The 15,186-nt window shown below is 37.7% G+C and overlaps 1 long non-coding RNA gene across 1 annotated transcript; it reads left to right on the forward strand.

Annotated features, from left to right (window-relative positions):
- Nucleotides 1-5,803: 5,803 nt before the first annotated feature.
- On the forward strand, nt 5,804-11,450 carry LOC134531571 (uncharacterized). Its single transcript, XR_010075035.1, has 3 exons — nt 5,804-6,545; nt 6,581-7,444; nt 9,684-11,450. It is a non-coding gene; the product is annotated as an uncharacterized LOC134531571 (long non-coding RNA).
- Nucleotides 11,451-15,186: the final 3,736 nt, after the last annotated feature.

Here is a 15,186-nt window from a genome sequence, read left to right on the forward strand (position 1 = left end):
AGGAAGTATGCAGTGTATAATCTAACCTTCTACGAAAGCAGTACAAGAGAAGGCTACTGTTACTTGTGGGGAGAAAGTGACGGGAAGAGGGGAGCAAATGAAATTTGTTCTGTAATATTTCAGTACTTGTCTACTGTAGATGACAGAGGAATTGTTAAAGAAGTGTCCCTGTATTGTGACAGCTGTCCTGGCCAAAACAAAAAAAAAGGCAAATATGGGCTATGTTATTCAAATTTTTGAAAACATCTACAAGTATTGTGTCTTTAAGCATCTGCTATCTTATTCCAGGACATACATACATGCCAGTGGACTCTGTACATGCATGTATTGAAACTTGCAACAGAAAGAAAACTATTTGGGCCCCATCGGAATGGCCTACAGTAATAACAAACAGTAGAATTACACCTCGGCCGTACAATGTTGTAGTACTTTCTCACAGAGAATTTAGAAATTGGAAGGAGTATCAAGAAGCAGTATTACCAGACTCTAAAACCAAAAGTTTGGAGGGAAGTCGAATAATGATTAGAGAAGTTACTAAGGTGAGATTGTACAAAGGGAACAACATTGTTGATGTCTATACATCCTTTGATGAACAGAAGCCAGTGCATCTGACAATGCACGAAAAAAGAGGTCGATTAAATGACTCGTCAATGCCTAAATTAATGTACCCTGCTCGAGTGCCTATTTCTATAGCCAAGTATAAGGACCTTAATAATTTGTGTTCAAAAGGGGTAATACCAAGTAGGTACCATCACGAGTACAAATCACTTCCCAAGAGAAATGATGTTACAGACTGTCTAAATGAGACTGATGAAGAAGACGATGTGAACACTAGTGGTTAAATGACGCAACTATAACCGGACAGTGGACACATTGGTCGTTTAAATAGTGATAATTGTTCTGAAGTTTATACTACTGCAATGCCATTTGTTTTATAAAACTTCTTTGTTATATTATCACAACAAATACATGGGAGTATTCTTTAATTGTCTTCATGTTACATTAAAAAATGAGGTTTGTATCATGATGTCTGTGTTAACCCTCATCTCACCTAGAGGTGAAATGCAGTAACCCTCTATTTTTTTGTTTTTTAATTAATTCAAAAACCTTTTACACATTTTTTATATGCAAAACATGCACCAATTGAGTCAACATAATAAAATGTTTAATCTCCAACCCAAAAGATCCACTAAAGTTCCTTTAATTCAAAGATAACTGTTTTTTTGTTCTCCTGAAAAGTTTGTCAAATGTGGGTTACAGCATTTTACCTTAACACCATCGATATACAAACAAAATGTTTTGGAATTTAAATACAAAAATTTTCTAAACCCATGACAATTTCTAAATTAGAGGTGGTGAGTTTCATAATTTTGATATTTTCAGAAGTGGTATGGAATATAAATTTTTTGTTATGATCCACACTTGGTTCTAAGAAAAGAGTTAGTAGATTGGAATGTTTGCTATATAATATTTTTCTCTCAGGTCTTTTTTTGTAACTTTTCAAATAAATGTAATGATCATTTAATTGAAAAGTTGGGAGGGGTAATGTAACAACTCAGGCTAATGCCCTCTCCCCCCTGGTTAAATGGTTAAGTTTAGTTTTGTCCCACATAGCCTCAGCAATCTTTGTTTAGACAAGGTGCCGAGTAAGTCAAAGTTGGGTAAGGGCTCACAAAATAAGATAGTTATGTTATCTTTAAAAGATTTGTGCAATGGGAGTGCATGACTTGATGTAAGTTTTTGGACATACGCCATTGCTAAGAACTTTTTCTGTTGAAGAAAAACTAATAAATAAAATAATTAAATAAAAATAAAAATACTCAAAAAAAGATACAAAAAACACACAAAATTAAGCAAACAATTGCTGTTGTCAACAAGGATATGAAAACCACAAAATATTCCGAAACAGGAATATGGTCAGCAAACAAAGAAAAAACAAAGAAAAATGTACTAAGAGAACGAAAAAACGAAAAAATCCCCACAAATGATAACAACACAAAAATATTGAAACCCAAAATAATTCAGCACAACAGTTGAAGCGAGACAAAAAACATGACAAAACGAAAAAACAAACAAATACAATAGTTTTACCTAAACAGAAACAAGCGACGTTTCGGGAACTGCTATCTGCTCCCGTCCTCAGGCAGAGACGCACATGGTACGGAAACACAGGTGCGCACCTGTGTTTCCGTACCATGTGCGTCTCTGCCTGAGGACGGGAGCAGATAGCAGTTCCCGAAACGTCGCTTGTTTCTGTTTAGGTAAAACTATTGTATTTGTTTGTTTTTTCGTTTTGTCATGTTTTTTGTCTCGCTTCAACTGTTGTGCTGAATTATTTTGGGTTTCAATATTTTTGTGTTGTCATCATTTGTGGGGATTTTTTCGTTTTTTCGTTCTCTTAGTACATTTTTCTTTGTTTTTTCTTTGTTTGCTGACCATATTCCTGTTTCGGAATATTTTGTGGTTTTCATATCCTTGTTGACAACAGCAATTGTTTGCTTAATTTTGTGTGTTTTTTGTATCTTTTTTTGAGTATTTTTATTTTTATTTAATTATTTTATTTATTAGTTTTTCTTCAACAGAAAAAGTTCTTAGCAATGGCGTATGTCCAAAAACTTACATCAAGTCATAAGATAGTTATGCGAGTATAAATAATTTAGCTGCTGTGGTCTGGGCACTACCTGCTTTTTTCAACATTTTTCATCTTCAGGGACTTTTAACTAGAAATTTTGACCATAGTTCGCAGGTGTTAGCCCAATGCAATTTCTGAGTGATAGTGCCATTGTTCCACGGACGTAGTCCTCCGACCTCGTACCTTGAGATAGTATATATCCACCGGACTTAACTATGAACTATCTTTAAATATTGTGTGACTATTGAACAGGATGTAGGATGCCTATGTTATTGCTTTAATAACAAAGGAAAAAAATTGTGTGTGAGTGGTGAGCTTGCTTTTTGAACACTTCACGTCACGAAAATGCCAATGACATATGTAAAGAAAAGGTGTAAACCCTGTTACGAACCGCAAACGTGAAGGCGGCGTGTGAAGCAGTGCGCGCTCATTGTATAACTTATCAGCAAGCAGCAAAAACATTTAATGTAGATCGGGGTGTTATATATCACAGAATAAAAGGTAAGCGGCAGACTCCTATAGAGATAGTTAATAGAGGGAGAGCACCCGCACTCTCTGAAGAAGTGGAAAATTATTTAGAACAGTGCATTTTGGCTAGGGCTCAGTGGGGTTATCCAGTTGACAGAAATGAATTGCTCGATATTGTTCAAACTTATGTAAAGCAGAACAAAATCCAGACATTATTCACCAATGGCAGACCAGGAGAAGACTGGTATTTGGGATTCATGAGAAGAAAACCCAACTTACTGTTTAAAAAGCCAGAGTCTCAACAAGAAAAAAGAGCAGCAGCAAGTGATCCCTTTAGAGTTTATGGTTTTTTAAAAAACTAAAGGAGATTGTTGAAGAAAATGACCTTTCTGATTGTCCACAGTTCATTTTTAACTGCCATGAAACCAGATTTGCAACAGATCCCAGTAAGCTGAAGGCTATTGGACCAAAGGGACATAAATATTTCTACCGAAGAATAGTTGGGACTGGTAGGGAGAACATTTCAGTCAACTGCTGTGTTTCAGCTTCTGGAGCACTGTTACCCCCCATGTAATTTATAAAGCCAAAGGTGCTGCAGCGTTCGCCGCTGCAGTTAAATCCTGTGTGTGTGACAACCCCCCCCCCCCTCTCCCCCTCCTTACCTCTCCTTTCCCTTCACTTCCCCTCACCCGCCGTGCGCTTGCGCACTGTCTGTCTGCGATGCCTTAAAATTTCAGAGGACCTGGTTTGACCTCTCTTCACCGTCCACCGCTTGTCTGAGTAACATTGTCTAGTGTTTGGTAGCTTTGGCTTGGGCTGATAATGTAGCGAGCGGACTGCCCTATGGGTGCAACGAGAGTTCCGACATGGCCTGAGTGAGTTTGATTTGCATTGGTTCTGTTGAGCACATGGCAGCTGCGCCGTAACGTAGTATGTAAATGGCCTTCATTTTGTATTCTGTTTCGGCTCGCTGTCTCTAGGGGCCGTATTCCAAGACACAAAAATAAGGGTTCAGGTGTTGAAAATGTGATACCTGTACACTAACCATATTCCAAGTGCACGATAGGACAAGGCCAGTCCCTTATTTTTAGGGCACTGATTTTGGTGTCCTATCTGTTGCCGATTTAATCCATAAGTGCAAAGCATGCGCAGAACGTCTTTTCCGCACTATTTGTTTTCACCGTTTGGCTGTGTTCATGCTCAGTTAGCAGCAGTGTGCACTACTTTCGAAAATGGCGCGACCGTATCGAGGGTTCCATGTTGCTCGCGGATTTCATGAACAAGACTCATCTGGCGATTCAGCCGAAGAGGAAGAATTTTGTCGTGAGCGAACTCGTCGTGGTTTGCAAGATGCGCAAAACGTGATGTAAGTATACGATGATGCGCAACTTAAGAAGCGTTATCACTTTTCTAAGCTTCATGTGCGGGATCTGTTTCTGCCGCTGGTGAATGCACCTCTCAGAAATGAAACAAATCACGGCCTTCTTTACCATTACTGCTTCAACTTCTAATTGTTTTGCGATTTTACGCCACAGGTAGTTTTCAGGTGAGTTAAAAAAAAAAGTCTGGTTCCTTTGTAGCTTAAAATAATAAATTAAAACAAAAAACTTTTAAAAAGGTGTTTGGATGTTTCAAGGTTTTAGGTTTGTTACATTTAATGTAGGTAACTTCACATAACCAACTGTCCACAATATTTCAAATGTAACTAACCCAACCACTTAACCCTTTCTTGACCACTGGGGCTCAAACGTCCCGGTTACTATTAAAGCATTTGAAATCATGTGTAAAATGTTTCCTAACTAGCTGACCATCGGGACATCTCAGTCCCATTGTCCAGAACAGCTTGTGTGCAAGTGGTTCGCAGGTTACTCGCTAGATCGTGCTAGACTTCACTTTCTTCACCGAGCTGCGTGTTGTAAACATGCGCTACAAGTACAAAACTTTTGAACTTTTTTTTTACACTGTTATTTATTTCCAGTGATTATACTATAATTACCGCCTGCACTTTTTACAATTATCTGCATAAAAATAATTTTTGTAACAGTTAAACGTTTTTATTTTCTTAAAAATTTTAAGTTTTTCTCTCGGGACTGGTAAGTCCCGTTGGGCATTTGGCGGTATTGTCACACTAAGAAACGTGGTTTACAAACCAGAGCATATTGTCGCGGGTTGAAATTTTGCAGGGTTGTTGAAATCAAATTTAGGGACTTTACTGACGGGACTCTGGGCTGGCTGCTCTGTTCACTCGTCAGCGCAAGTGGCGTGACCATGTAATTGGGGCACGGGGCCGGCGCGGCGCGCTGCGGGCTTGCAGAATTTTGTTTGTTTGTTTGGCCGCGCGCTGGCGCAGCCACGGGCCGCAGTTACTGGGGCGCGCTGTCGTAACAAGCCGCGCGGTGTGGCCTGCACATTGGGGTAGAGGGGGGGTAGTCTTCCCAGATGTTCTAGTTAGTTGTTTAGTAAATTTGACTTCAATAACGAGCTTTTGTTATGGTAGGCGCGGCAGGGCGCGCGAATTTAAGCGCAAGTGAGTGGTGACTCGGGGCTCACTCAGGCGGAGGCTATGCGTCTCACCTGTGGCCACGAGTTGTTAGTTCGTTCGTGATGTAGGAATTCAGGCTCCCTCAGGCGGAGGCTATGCGTCTCACCTGTGGTCACGAGTTGTTAGTTCGTTCGTGATGTAGGAATTCAGGCTCACTCAGGCGGAGGCTATGCGTCTCACCTGTGGTCACGAGTTGTTAGTTCGTTCGTGATGTAGGAATTCAGGCTCACTCAGGCGGAGGCTATGCGTCTCACCTGTGGCCACGAGTTGTTTAGTTAGTTCGTTCGTGATGTAGTTTAAGTTAGGTCATAATGTAGTCGTCAAGCTTTCGGGCGGAGGCTATGGCCCTCGTCAGGGGTCACGCGTCATAGTTTTTAAAATGTAATGTTCGTTCGGGATTTCAAGGGCAGGAGAGGCCCCTACGTTATTTTTTTAAAGTAATCGATCAAGAAAGGCTTTTCGGAAAATGTGAGTATGGACTTATCTTTGTTTTAATTTTAAGTATTAATTATGATTTGAGGTATTCGGAAGGACTAGGGAAGTGTTTAGTGAAGTTCTCTCATTCTCTCTCTTGTAAGGTCGTTCAATCGTTAAGGAAGTAAAGAGATTATTGTTTTAAATTGTAATCCCGCTATTTAAATGTTCTTTAAAATGATGTTGAGTATTTGACTTTAAGAATAAAATAATTTTAATTAAGTATTATGTTATTTTGCAAAATCTCCTTAGTTCAGCTCTCACCAGACATCCTGTACGGGATGACGAACCTATGATCCTAGGTACAGTAAAGTATTTTATGAAGTTAAGACTAGTTGATGCCAAGCGAGTTGTTTCTATGTAAAGAGCTACGATTCTCTCCCCCCTCTGAAAGTGGATCGTGACAGAAATGGCGGTGGCACCGGCTAGGTGCACGTGACAGAAATGGTGGAGGCGCCGGGTAGGTGCACGTGACAGAAATGGTGGAGGCGCCGGGTAGGTTCTATTTCTGGAGAGAGAGAGAGGTAGATTTTTATGTTTATTATTAAGTTAGTTTCAGCTTCTGATAGCAGGTTATTAAGAGTTTACTTGAGGAGAGGATTACGGAATTTTAGTCTATAGTGGAGGAAGTCTTTGAGATTTTTTTTTTGACGTAACAGATGTTTATTTGAGGATACTTGTAAGGATAAAGTTTATAGTGATAAGTTGTTTTAAGTCGTTGAATTTATTGTAGATTTATATCGGGGATTATTACGTGAGGAGAATACGTTATAAGTTAAATGCTTATTAGAGATAATGCAAGTGGTTTAATTTAATTGAAATTAATTTTAAGATTGTAGGTTAAGAGAGTTAAAATTTAAAATAAAGTTTTTTTCGTAAATAGGAATTACTTTCAAGTGAAGTTTGTTTTGTTTTCGTGCGCGTAGGAGACGAGACGTACGAATTAAATCAGTCGAGGGAAGGATAAACGTTAGAAAGGAATTAAAAAGAAAACGAGAGTTTATGTAAAAGAGAGTTATAGAATTTATAGTGATGTTTTGTTTTAATTAGAAAAATGTTGAGAGTTGTTTCAGAACGACACGTCAGTGGACGTGGCAGAATGAACACGTGACGGGGAGGTGCTGAGACCTAGCGGAGAACGGAGGAACCGCAAGCGAGGGTTGGCGCACCTGATGGAATTCGGTGACGTCACGGGCTCATACGGAGACGTGGACAGGCCGTGACCTTGTTTTGATCAGCTGTACGGTAACTTAGCGATAAGAAAATAGACTATTGGTTAAATAAATTTAAATTTAAGTGTGTTTTAGAAGAAGAGTAACTTTCAGTATGTAAGTAATTTAATTTAAGAAGTGTATGATGTATAGGCTAGAAGTGTTTCGTTGTAAGTTGTTTATGTTTTTGTTAGTTAAATTCTACCTCGGTTTTAAAAATATTTTTTTGGGATTTGTAAACATTATTAAGGAGGTACACTATAAAATCGATAAGCATTGAGAAAACTGGGAAGGCTAGATTTTGTGTGTAGAGGGAATTTACTCCAAAAGAACAGAGAGACAAAATTAATGTTTTCATTAGGGCGAGGGACCCTAAGGTGAGGCGTTGTGTCCCTGGGAAGAAAGGGAATTGTAGCGCAGACCATAGGAGATGGGCTGACTACGGAATTAAGGGTCAGGAGAATCCTGAGAGTTGTGAGTAATTTGGGGCAGGAGTTCCCCATGGTAGTACCGAAGTGGCTATCCTGTATGGGATAGGGTACCATTTCAATGAAGTTTGTTGGTGGGGTTAGAGCCCCCTGTGTAGTGGGCCTATAGCAGATAGGCACTACAGTGAAATTTTTGGTTATTTTGTGAGGTAAATTCCCTGGAGGTTAAGTAAGATTGGATTCAGTTAGGAAGGAGGGAAATGAGAAACATTGCTGTAGAGAGTTAGTGTACTTGCCTAATGTGAAATTGAATGTTACTAAATTAATTTAGGAGAAAGTTTTGTTCGGTAAATAAATAATAATGGAAGATAGCTAGATAATTAATTAATTTTTTTTGAGTAAGGTGTTTTAAGTAATGAAATAAAATAAGGTGAAGTAATTTATTTGAATAATTGGGGAGGAGTTTCTTTAAGAGTTTAGATAATTGTTTTTGAATTTATTGAGATATTCAACCAGTGAAGTTTGAGTATGAGAGATACAGTGAGATTTTAAGGAAATCGGTTGTTTTTAATTAGGACAAATGAGATTTTATGATTAAGAGTCAGTAAGCATAGTTAAAATTTACGACATGATATTTGTTGACAGTTTACAGTTATTAAGGAGAAAACAGAGTAATCTATTTATTTTTATTTTAATGGTTTGAAGATAAGATTATGAATTTTTTTTTGGAAGTTTCTTTGGCATGTTGGAATAATTTTTTTTGATTTTTAGAATTTACAGAGAAAATTTAATTGATTTACATTAGTTTGGAAGTATGGAGGTTTAGTGTTCGATTAGCCCTAACTTGATGGTCGGATCCCAAAAGAATGCCGTAAAACCGATAGCCAATTGAGAGGAATGCGGTAGGCGCTTGTGTAGAGAGGGGTTGTGGGAAAACTCCTTGGGACTGATGGCAGATCAGGGGCCCTAAATAGTGTGTGATGCTGTAAAACCAGTGCAGAGAAAGCCTGGTATGCTTAAATTTTTGGGCACAGGTTATGTAAACCTGGGGTTCCATGGGATTTAGTCATGTTAGCTGCTGTGAGACATTAAGATTTCCAGGCTCCATAGTAAATTCAATGTAAATTTTTGTTTTCTTAAAATAATAAATTTGTTTTTAATTTATTTGAGATATTTGATTTGGAACAGTGAATACAGACCCCGAGGAATAAGAGTTATGCTGTGAGAGGAGAAGGTGGTAGGCCTAAAGGGTACAGGCACCACAGAGGTTATTTGTATTGCATAATTTAAATATAAGGAAACTTGAGAATTTGAAATTTTGTTGTTGGTTTGTACACCCATAAGAAGAGTATAGGCAGAATTTTTATTGTTATGAGATGTCTAATTTAATTGAAAAGAAGAAAGTTTAAAGATGCAAGGTAACATTATTATTGTAATAATTGAAAGAGATTAAGAGGTAGAGAGAAATAGGCAGTTTTTGTTTGTAAGTACTAAAGTTTACATATAGAAATTTAGTAACTAAGAATGAATAATAAGTTAAGTCTAGTGTAAAAGTTTTTTTTAAGTTTGTTAAGTTAAGAGTCACAAGTAAATTTTTTTTTTAGAGAGAATGTCTTTGATAGGAAGTATTAGAAACTTATGGGAATTTTAGGGTAACATAAATAATGTAGGTAATGAATAATAAATAGATGGTAGGTCTTAAGTTAGGATTAACATTTGAAGCAGAATTTAATTAAGAAGAAGGAAAATAAATAGGCCTAATGAAAAGAACAAAAAAGGATTTTATGGTAAAGCATTTTTTTTAAGTAATAAACAATGAATAATAATGTTGTTTCAGGGTAATGTGTACTAATAATACAATTTTTTTTAGGACCAAAGAACAGGAATTATGTAATTTAAATTAACATGTATTTTTGAAACTGTTACAGATTCCTTAAGATGAGCTGAGCAGCAGTCCAGTTTACAAGATGACAAGAGTTCGAGAGACAAGATACAAGATCACTGAAACAAGAGCCAAGACTGAAGATTCAAGAGAAGAGAAAGCTGGCAGCCATGGACTTACAAGTGGAGATTAATAAGGTCATGTAAAGTTTTATTTTTTTTTATGGAAGACAGTAACTGGAGTTTTTTTTTTGTTATAAACATTATTTACAGAACTTTTTAGGTTATAGTAATGTAATGGAACTAGTGAGTTGTGGTAGCTGTCAAAAAGAACTAATACCTTAAGTTTAATTTTTAAAGTTAATTTTCTTAATTTACAGAGGGATTAGTAGTTTTTTTTAAACCTTATTTAGGTTGGAATTTAAAGATAATAGTTTATTATAAATGTGTACGAACAGTTCAAGTTCACAGTACTGATAGGTAGGTCAGATGATCTTATTGATTTTGATGATTTGTTGTTTTGAGTTGATTTATAAGTGTTGTGAATTAGACAATGAAATAGTTCTGAAAACTTAAATTATTTCAAGCTAAGAAATAGTAAAGTTAATTGTAACTCAAAGGACACCAGAATTTAATTTTTTTTTGAATTAGTAATGTTTGAAAATTTTATACTTTACAAGAAAGGTTATAAACAAACAGATCGGATGGAACAAGGATGCAGTAAATCACAATTTCATTTAGAATTATTGATTTGCTTTTGAGGTTATGAAGGAAAAGTAGCTATAATTTAAAAATTTGAATAAAAATGGTTTTTTTTTATTTGTTTGAAATAGAAAGTTTAAAAGTTAATTAGTCATGATCTAGGTGGGTGATGGGGTGGGAATTGGCCACTCTTTTTCCCTATAACCTCCCTAACATGGCCTTCTATTACAACTAACAGAAATAAAGAAGAAGAAAAATGAAGAATTATTAGTTAGAATGTTTCTTTCATGAAGATACCTGATGAACTTTTACTGTTTGGAAGAATAGAAGCAAGGTTAGTCAGATATTTTTACTCAGAAGAAGAAGAAGATAAAGCAGTTTTATGACTCGACAAGCCAGAGATTGGTGTTTCCCCTCTGCGCTTCTATTGACTACGTTGTTTACTCTCATGGGATAGCTGGTTCGGCACCATGGAGAGAGATTGGTGGGCATTGTGGTTGCCCCCAGAAGAAAAGAAGAGTAGAAGAGGTTATGGGTGGGTCATGTGAACTGACCTTCAACCCAGTTACTTCGTGGGGACTATTTGCTGTATAGAGAAGATCAAGACTCAAGAGTTAGGGAAAATCATTGGAGGTCATGTTTCCCTTCCTTAAGTTTTTCCTATCAAATTATTTGCCTGATTAGATTATGCTAAGGGTGGGATACTTTATGTTAGCAGTTGAATTAATTAATTTTATTTTTTTGTGTGTTTGCATCCTTGCCCATCGATTGCAGTTTAGTAGTTAGTTTTGTATTTGTCAGGCGTGATGGTAATGCCTGTTGATGATGTTTCAGAATTGTAATCTGTTCGTGATGAGGATGGCACAACTCCGAAGCAGATGTGGGGAGAAGTTGTGAGCTGCCCTGGAAGCCAGTCCAGTAGCTGTTGGAGTTGAGTGGTGTTTGCTGATGGCCAGCCCAGGGAGCTACTCTTCTCGACAACACTGACTTCGAGGAGTTGCACCAACCTTCACGAGATAAGAGTTTAATTAATTGAAACACTGTAAGGACACTTAATTTTTTTTGAAGAACGAAAGAAGTATGGTAATAAACGGAAACCGAAAAAAAAAAAATAATAATAATTATCAAGAATTTGCACATTGTTTAACGAATACTGAGAAACTAAGAACATTAATTTAATTTGTAAAGAGAGCTTCACTAACAGAACAATTTTTTTTAGAATTGAGAACTCGAGCCTCTGAAGGTTCCTGTGAGAACAAACCAGATAAAAGTTTTACATTTAATTTTATGAATACTTGTTGTTTTAAAATAAATCTTATGCAGAATTTAGATGTATGTTCAGACAGCAAGGAACTAAGAAAATTATTATTTTTGTGAAATGAGGAATTTATAGTTATGGTTTAATGGAAAAAGACAATTTGTAATTTTGAGGTAGCTCGATGGGGCTCGAGCTCTGTGAGGGGAGGGTTATGTCGCGGGTTGAAATTTTGCAGGGTTGTTGAAATCAAATTTAGGGACTTTACTGACGGGACTCTGGGCTGGCTGCTCTGTTCACTCGTCAGCGCAAGTGGCGTGACCATGTAATTGGGGCACGGGGCCGGCGCGGCGCGCTGCGGGCTTGCAGAATTTTGTTTGTTTGTTTGGCCGCGCGCTGGCGCAGCCACGGGCCGCAGTTACTGGGGCGCGCTGTCGTAACAAGCCGCGCGGTGTGGCCTGCACATTGGGGTAGAGGGGGGGTAGTCTTCCCAGATGTTCTAGTTAGTTGTTTAGTAAATTTGACTTCAATAACGAGCTTTTGTTATGGTAGGCGCGGCAGGGCGCGCGAATTTAAGCGCAAGTGAGTGGTGACTCGGGGCTCACTCAGGCGGAGGCTATGCGTCTCACCTGTGGCCACGAGTTGTTAGTTCGTTCGTGATGTAGGAATTCAGGCTCACTCAGGCGGAGGCTATGCGTCTCACCTGTGGTCACGAGTTGTTAGTTCGTTCGTGATGTAGGAATTCAGGCTCACTCAGGCGGAGGCTATGCGTCTCACCTGTGGTCACGAGTTGTTAGTTCGTTCGTGATGTAGGAATTCAGGCTCACTCAGGCGGAGGCTATGCGTCTCACCTGTGGCCACGAGTTGTTTAGTTAGTTCGTTCGTGATGTAGTTTAAGTTAGGTCATAATGTAGTCGTCAAGCTTTCGGGCGGAGGCTATGGCCCTCGTCAGGGGTCACGCGTCATAGTTTTTAAAATGTAATGTTCGTTCGGGATTTCAAGGGCAGGAGAGGCCCCTACGTTATTTTTTTAAAGTAATCGATCAAGAAAGGCTTTTCGGAAAATGTGAGTATGGACTTATCTTTGTTTTAATTTTAAGTATTAATTATGATTTGAGGTATTCGGAAGGACTAGGGAAGTGTTTAGTGAAGTTCTCTCATTCTCTCTCTTGTAAGGTCGTTCAATCGTTAAGGAAGTAAAGAGATTATTGTTTTAAATTGTAATCCCGCTATTTAAATGTTCTTTAAAATGATGTTGAGTATTTGACTTTAAGAATAAAATAATTTTAATTAAGTATTATGTTATTTTGCAAAATCTCCTTAGTTCAGCTCTCACCAGACATCCTGTACGGGATGACGAACCTATGATCCTAGGTACAGTAAAGTATTTTATGAAGTTAAGACTAGTTGATGCCAAGCGAGTTGTTTCTATGTAAAGAGCTACGATTCTCTCCCCCCTCTGAAAGTGGATCGTGACAGAAATGGCGGTGGCACCGGCTAGGTGCACGTGACAATATTAATAGTTTTTGGTTTATAAAATTTGTATTTTCAACTCTTTGTAATAACACGAAACCATAGACAAAGCAGTGTTAGATATTGATTTGTGTTTTCTTTGTGAAAAGCGTATCTTTTATTGAAGTACATGAAATATGAATCGCAAAAAAGGTCTCACTAATGAAGAGGCTTATAAAATATTGTTTGAAGATATTCCAGACGATACTGATACTGAAGTAGAAGATAGTAGTGATGACGAGAGAAATGTGGCTACAGAAGAACAAGATAATTTTTCTTCTGTCTTTGACAAACTTTTAGCTGCTGAAGGTAATTTTCTAAACATTATTCATATTGTTGTAATGTGCATGTATATAGCTTAGTTACTTTATTTCCTTTGATACAATATATTGCAGTTTAGTGGTAAACTAGTTATTCGCCGTGCAACCGTTACACAAAGTGATTTTATATTTATAATCTGGCAAAATGTGAGTAACCTACTTTTTTTTTATGCTCACATATAATGAATATTATAATTTTGCCTTGATTTCTAAGATAATGTTTACGCTTGCAAGTACTGATGATACATATTCAAGCATCTTGCTTATCATGTGTTCCTGTAGAGTAGTGGTTAGCATAGTTTTGTCATGTCTGGAGGATCTGGGTTCGAATCCTGGTGAAGTCATGTGATATTTTTTTTTTTGAGATTGCATTTTTTCATGTAGCATGGAATCACGCTTTTTCAATTGTAATTGGTGTTTTTATTCTATAAATTTTTGCAGAGGCAACTGTGGACCAGACTGTGACCCAGCCACCTTCTGGAAATGATGAGTGCTTATTACAAGATCCTGAAGGCAATACTTCTTGCAATGAGAACGACAGCATGCAAACTAAAACACCACCTCCCAAAGACGCACCCAGGGGATGGAAGAAAAAGACAGTGACTACAGAAATACCGGAGTATCTTCACCCAGAAGGTAATATAGTTATTTGGTAATTTATAAGTGGCGATATTTGAGGGGTTATGATAGCTGATGGTGAATTACGTGTGTGTATGTAGCAGTGCCGGAATGAAAGAGCAGGGGAAATTGGAGTGCCCCGAGAAAACACATTGACGATCAATTACATCTGGCATGATTCGCACATGTGAAAACGAGAATGGAACCTGCCAGGAATTGAACCCGGATCACCTTTATGGAAGTCGAGTCCTAACTACTAGAACTTGGAAATGTATAATAATTATTGTCCCATTGTGGTTGTAACATATATTATCTATATTTTTATTATTTTGTTTCAGGTCCTATAGAAGATCATTTTGCTGGGTGCAACACACCAACTGATGTATTTATAAAGATGTGTGGTCCCTTGATAGATCATGTCTGCTATCAATCAAATCTGTATGCTACACAAAAGATGAAAACACTAGCCATGACTGAAAAAGAGTTTCTTGCCTTCATTGGAATTAATTTTGTGATGGGCTATGTACAACTTCCATCCTGGAAACATTACTGGAGTACAAGTAATGATTTAGGTGTCCATATAATTTCAAGTGCAATGCCACGAAAACGTTTTGATGATATTTTGACACACCTGCACTGTAATGACAACACATCAAAACCGGTTGACTGCAAGAATAAACTGTACAAAATCCAACCCTTGATTGATATTTTTAATTCACAGTTTTCTTCTTTGTACAATGTGACACAGTCTGTTAGTGTTGATGAGTCCATGATTCGTTTCAAAGGAAGAAGTTCTTTGAAACAGTACAATCCAATGAAACCAATCAAGCGAGGTTACAAGTTATGGTGTTATGGTGTATAACTGACCAAAATGGTTACATTGTGGGTTTCAGAGTGTATCAAGGGCGAGAGGAAATAGTTGACGAAGAGTTATCGAAATATGGGTTAGGTGAAAGAGTAGTCCTCACTCTTACTAAACCATTCTGGGGAACAGGCTTGCAGGTGTACTTTGACAACTATTTTACTTCTGTTGCTCTGCTTGAAAAACTGAAAGTAGAAAAAATTCTAGCTTGCGGTACAATAAGAAGCAATAGAAAAAATATTCCACAGCTGGCAAATGATTCTTCACTGAGCCGTGGGGAGT

This window comes from Bacillus rossius, chromosome 5 (assembly GCF_032445375.1).
Source record: "Bacillus rossius redtenbacheri isolate Brsri chromosome 5, Brsri_v3, whole genome shotgun sequence".
NCBI classification, from domain to species: domain Eukaryota; kingdom Metazoa; phylum Arthropoda; class Insecta; order Phasmatodea; family Bacillidae; genus Bacillus; species Bacillus rossius.